Below are 6,935 nucleotides of genomic sequence, written 5' to 3'. Positions count from 1 at the left end.
TTCACCAAGTTTCAAGTCCGCACCCCGAGCGCTCTAGCGCCACCAACAGGCCAAAGTTGGACATGCTTTCACGCACGTAACTTCTGACCCGTTGGCTCGATTTTGAAAAATGAGTTATCCTTGTGATCCTTGGACCACGCCGAGTTCAACGCACCCTATGAGGTCATTTTCCGCCATGATGGATTTTCCGCCATTTTGAATTTCATCAAAATCACTTAAAACGTATCAGAGGTCACAAATTTTGTCCGATCGACACCAAACTTCACAGATATCATCTTCAGACCATGCCTCATTAATGCATTGCTTTTTGTCTTCGGAAGTAAAACCGTTCGCGCGTAACAGCCAATCGAAATTTGCGGCGAAGCCGCCAAACAGGAAGTGAGCTCATATCTCAGCTACCCTTGCATGTATCAAAGCCAATCTTGGTGCATGGACTCAGAACCCAATCGGGGGGACACTCAAGAAATCTGGTGACCTTTGACCTCTAGGGGGCGCTGTAATTAAGAAACATGCCTTTTGGCCTGTAGCTGCAGTTGTGCTTAGAATTAAAACGCACTAGTGGTGTCTGGTAATACTGTTGGAGGTCCTTAGTCCGACCCAAGCCAACTTGTGATGTCATCGTAATTGATTCGGCCGCCATATTGGATTTAATCAAAAACACGTACAAGTTTTCGCAGGTCACAAATTTCAGCGGATCCTCACCAAAATTGGCAGAGACCATCTTCAGTCCATGCCTTATCAGTGCATTGCTTTCTGGAACAATTGATAGAAGCATTCGGCTGTAACAGCCAATCGAAATTTGCGGCGAAGCTGCCAAACAGGAAGTGAGCTCATATCTCAGCAACCCTGCCATGTATCATAACAAAACTTACTACATAGATTCATGACCCCATTAGGAGGACGCTCAAAAAAATGGTGACCTTTCACCTGTAGGGGGTGCTGCAATTAGCAATATTGCATTTTGATCTGTAGTTGCTGATGTGTTTTATCGATCTTTTATTTTTTGATTTGAAACTGATGACATGTTCCATCCAGTTCATTCTAATGCTTGCTGGCAAGGGTGGGGCGGGACAGGGTGGGACGGGCAGGGGTGATTAGGTGGGGGGGCTGGCTGGCGGAGGCGGCGGCAATACTTAGCCCTGTTTCAGCCCTACAAAATGTGTTATGTTTTGATGAGACACTTGTTGAAAGTGTTGATCGCAGGTATCTGCTGAGTTCTATCTTGTCGCCGTGGCTACTCCGGCCTATTCTGCTTGGCCCCCTCATTGCTGCTTGCAGCTATATTTATAAATCCTCTGCCATTGAAGTCTATGGCAGCCCATAGAACCGTCTGGTGAAAAGTTGTGAAATTTGGCACACTAATTAGGCAGTACTCCATGATTAATTTCACCAAGTTTCAAGTCCGCACTCCGAGCGCTCTAGCGCCACCAACAGGCCAAAGTTGGACATGCTTTCACGCACGTAACTTCTGACCCGTTGCCTCGATTTTGAAAAATGACCTATCCTTGGAATCCTTGGACCAAGCCGGGTTCAACTCACCCTATGACGTCATTTTCCGCCATGATGGATTTTCCGCCATATTGGATTTTAGTTAAAGTGAAACTAATCTTTCACAGGTCACAAATTTTGTCCGATCGTCACCAAACTTGACACACATGATCTTCAGGCCATGCCCCATTAATGCATTGCTTTTTGTCTTCGGAACTAAAACCGTTCGCGCGTAACAGCCAATCGAAAATTGCGGCGAAGCCGCCAAACAGGAAGTGAGCTCATATCTCAGCAACCCATAAATCTATCATAACCAAACTTAGTACAAGGACTCAGGACCCAATCAGGGGGACGCTCAAGAAATCTGGTGACCTTTGACCTCTAGGGGGCGCTGTAATTAAAAAACATGCCTTTTGGCCTGTAGCTGCAGTTGTGCTTAGAATTAAAACGCACTAGTGGTATCTGGTAATGCTGTTGGAGGCCCTTAGGCCGACCCAAGCCAACTTGTGATGTCATCGTAATTGATTCGGCCGCCATATTGGATTTAATCAAAAACACGTACAAGTTTTCGCAGGTCACAAATTTCAACGGATCCTCACCAAAACTGGCAGAGACCATCTTGAGACCATGCCTTATCAGTGCATTGCTTTCTGGAGCAATTGACAGAAGCATTCGGCTGTAACAGCCAATCGAAATTTGCGGCGAAGCCGCCAAACAGGAAGTGAGCTCATATCTCAGCAACGCTTTCATGTATCAAAACCAAATTTAGGACATGTACCTCAGACCCCATCGGGAGGACGCTCAAGAAATTTGGTGACATTTGACCTCTAGGGGGCACCGTAATTGACAATAATGCATTTTGGCCAGTAGTTGATGATGCGCATTATTTTGCAATGGAAGTCAATGGCAGCCCATAGAACCGTCTGGTAAAAAGTTATACAATTTTGCACACTAATTGGGGACAGTCCAATGATTCATGTCACCAAGTTTCATGTCGGCACCTCCCGCGCTCTAGCGCCACCATCAGGCCAAAGTTGGAGTTGCGTTCATGCACGTAACTTCTGACCCGTTGACCCAATTGTCAAAAATGAGGTATCGTTGGAATCCTTGGACCAAGCCGAGTTCAACGCACCCTATGACGTCATTTTCCGCCATGATGGATTTTCCGCCATATTGGATTTTAGTGAAAGTGAAACTAAAACTTCACAGGTCACAAATTTTGTCCGATCGTCACCAAACTTGACATACATGATCTTCAGACCAAGCCTAACAAAAGTTGTGGTGTTTTGTCTTCGGAACTATAACCGTTCACCCGTAATATCCAATCGAAATTTGCGGCGAAGCCGCCAAACAGGAAGTGAGCTCATATCTCAGCAACCCATTCATCCATCATAACCAAACTTAGTCCATGGACTCAGGACCCCATCAGGGGAAAGCTCAAGAATTTTGGTGACCTTTGACCTCTAGGGGGCGCTTTAATTAAGAAACATGCCTTTTGGCCTGTAGATGCTGTTGTGCTTAGAATTAAAACGCACTAGTGGTGTCTGATAATACTGTTGGAGTTCCTTAGGCCGACACAAGCCAACTTGTGATGTCATCGTAATTTATTCGGCCGCCATATTGGATTTAATCAAAAACATCAAAAAGTTTTCGCAGGTCACACATTTCAGCGGATCCTCACCAAAATTGGCGGAGACCATCTTCAGACCATGCCTTACCAGTGCCTTGCTTTTTGTAACAATTGACAAAAGCATTCACCCGTAACAGCCAATCGAAATTGGTGGCGAAGCCGCCAAACAGGAAGTGAGCTCATATCTCAGCAACCCTTTCATGTATCATAACCAAACTTACTACATATATTCATGACCCCAATAGGAGGACGCTCAAAAAAATTGGTGACCTTTGACCTGTAGGGGGTGCTGCAATTAGCAATATTGCATTTTGATGTGTAGTTGTGCTTTATCAATCTTTTATTTTTTGATGTGAAACTGATGACAACATGTTCCATCCAGTTAATTCTAATGCGTGCGTGCAAGAGCAGGGCAGGGCAGGACGGGGTGGGACGGGCTGGGGTGATTAGGTGGGGGGGGCTGGCTGGCGGAGGCAGTGGCAAAACTCTGGGCAAAAGCCCTGTTTCAGCCCTACAAAGTCAGTTATGTTTTGATGTGAAAGTTGTTGAAAGTGTTAATCGTGGATGCCTGCTGAGTTCTATCTTGTCGCCGTAGCTACTCCGGCCTATTCTGCTTGGCCCCCTCATTGCTGCTTGCAGCTATATTTATATGTGAATTTGTCTTGTTAGTGCCTAAAATTGTCATATGGTGTGACGTGAAAATAATTTGAAATAAAATGAAAATTAGATACTTTTTTCTACTTTAATTTGTCACTGTACATTTTAATCATGTTTGCTTTGATATGCAACATTTCCTTGTGAATATTTAGAAGAAAAACCTAACATTTAACAAGTTATTTTGTCAAGGTGGAGAATGCTCCTAAGTGTAACCAGATATTTTAGCTTAATTCTGATATTTCTTGTAAGAACTCACTCAAAATTCTTGAGGTTCTTGCAGATACCATTTCCTTTGTGTGCTATTGATGTTTTAATGATTTTTCAATTATAAAGTCTTTTTTTGTGACATTATTTAATGTCACACCAAATGACATGGTGTCACGCCATACGATAAACTGCACCACTCCACCATGTGTCAGAGCAAAACATGGTTTTTAATGACTATAAAATCATTAACAATGATTTTTGAAGTCACTGTATGAATGGTGTATGCGTGTAACAGCAAAATAGATGAAAGTTTAGTATTTATTTTCTAAACTTACATCGCATGGTAACATAAAAGAAAAAAGTATGAGGAATATGAATTGTACAAATAAATTTTTTCCCAATTATCACAGATTTAACAAAAAAACATATAATATCTGAATTTAAAACATGTTTTTACAAGAACTTTTATGTAAAAATGCAATTTGGTCATAGGGTGTGACAGAAATGTCATATAGTGTGACTTTTTTTTGTGTGAAAAAAGCTGTCACACCATATGATGCAGCGTCACACTATATGACATTTTGACAGTTAAGCTAATTTTTTAGACAGTTAAATACAGCTAACTATTATTTAGCATGCAACTGACCACATGGCAGCAGTGCTTTTTAAGAATTCATGAAGAATATTTGTGAAAAATAGCTACTTTTTAGGCAAATGATGTCACACCATAAGACACTAAAATTTGGCCACGATTGATGATGTCCAATTCAAAGCTTTTTATATAAAAATCTAAAAAGCAGAACTCCCCTCTTGACCATGCCAATTACTCCTGACATTCTATTGTTACTTCCTGGTTAAGCAGGGTCCTCTTCACAATAATAATGTCCAAATGAATGCCCGGTCAAAATATACAATATAGCGTCACACCATATGACAACCATTTTATGGACAAATTATATTTGATTATAACTTAGTTGGACTGCATGCATAAACATCAAAACTTTCTGTGGTTGTAAAAAACATCCAATTATTTTATATGCATGGTAAAACTTTAAAGTAATTATACTTTTTATGGATATACACGCTTTTTAGGAAGTTCGCACACATGGTGGACAGTCACAGCATATGACATTTTTTATGTTTGGATGATTATTTTAAGTCAAAAGTTAAATACAAATCCAATAAATTGAATATGACAGAACTTGAACCTACCAGACCTACAACATTTCCATATCAATTCCTAACAATTGCCATTTTTTATAAGTGTGTGACACATGGACAGTCTGAATTCTGCTATTTGTCATCTACCCTTTTGAGTTGGATTTGTCTCACATTTGTAAAGTAGGCATTTGTGATGTTGTGTTATAGTTGAATTTTCCACTAACAAATGTGTGTTTCAGTAAATCTGAAAATGTCTATCTAACATTCAAGTAAAACCCAATTCAAGTCAAGTCTCCCTTTCTGGTGTACAATGTCCAGTAATTAAAGCTTATGTTTTTGACATTTGACGTAATGAAAATTGATCACTGATTGTGACATTCATACACAAGTCTGTCTGCTCCTCAGGTAGGGCTCCTTACAGTACACTAATGGAAGCATCTCTGCATACGTTTCTAAACTAAATATCCATAGGCAGGGGACACTGAGAGGACCCAGGGGGCATGAAGTAGCCATCAAGGTGAAGTGTAGTCTGTATAGAGTAGGCCTGAGGCTTGCCTGTTAGTCCATGAATGTGACCAAATGTGAGCGCAATAAGCCTGTGTGACTCCTAACACACAGCTGTATCATTACTGACTTTTGCATAGTATGATGAATTGTGATCACTGTTTTGCGTGCCTTGCTTCTTATTTTATATTAAAAAAAATATTTGGGAGAATAAGGAATATTTTCAGTGTTATTATATTTTCATTGTGTGAAAATGTAATTGTCCATCAACAAAAGTGGAAACATTCATTCCCTATCTCCCTAGTGTCGTGTAATCAACGTCGTTGTTTCTGACATTGATATGTAACGATCATTGATAAAGACATTCCTGCTTATGTCTGTCTGCTCCTCAGGACTCCTCATAGTAGGCTACTGCAATGCAATCCACATGGTAAGAGTTACAGTGTATGGCCAGTAGGTGGAGCTATAGCATAAATAGCACTGAGCATTTCTGAAGAGCTGATCATTGAGAGGTATCCGAATCCAATGATGAGGGTGTAGCCTATCTGTTGTGAGGGGTCTGAGAGACAACACTTTGTTTAGAAAGACGGGAAATGTTCATCCCACTCCATGAGACAACGTAGAGGTCATCTCTGCTAATATCACACATTTCCAAATTAATCATTTTGTTTTATTTGAGTTGTGTTTTTATGTATTTTCAGTACCCGTTTAAAGCAAGATGTTGACACATTTACACAATGTCATCACTTTGTTCCATGTAAGAGTGATCCCATCTATCATTATGTGGTCTACTGAATCAATCACAATGTGGCCTTCCATTACACACAAATATAATGCTCACTCATCAGGATCATTTCCATGCACTGTACGTATATGTATTTGTCTTTGTAAAATGTATTTGTCATGTGTTGGTGTCACGGGTACGCTGGCGACTACGCCGCTCCGTCCGGCATCTTACTGTATGTCTTGTGTGTGGAGCGCTTTGGGTTGCACCCTGTGCATGTTAAATGCGCTATTGACTTGACTATATGCCTGTATGATTTCTTGCTGTACCAGTGTGGAAGAATGGGGGGGCACTGTAGCACAGTTGGCTGCAGCGCTCGTACCACATACGGGTCCAGGTGCCCACAGGGACCTTAAAGTCTGACCCGGGTCATTTCCTGATCCTATCCCCCATCATTTCCTGTCTCTCACTGTCCTATCTAAAATAAAGGCATAAAGCCCCCCAAAAAACATACACTTAAAAAAACATACTTTTTTTTGTTTGCATATGCACACAGTAGGAACT

Source organism: Alosa pseudoharengus, unplaced genomic scaffold (assembly GCF_046254945.1).
Source record: "Alosa pseudoharengus isolate Yale_2024_CS ecotype anadromous, Long Island Sound unplaced genomic scaffold, YU_APseudo_1.1 YU_APseudo_1.1_scf_20, whole genome shotgun sequence".
NCBI classification, from domain to species: Eukaryota; Metazoa; Chordata; class Actinopteri; order Clupeiformes; family Clupeidae; genus Alosa; species Alosa pseudoharengus.
Note: the sequence above shows the minus strand (reverse complement) of the source record.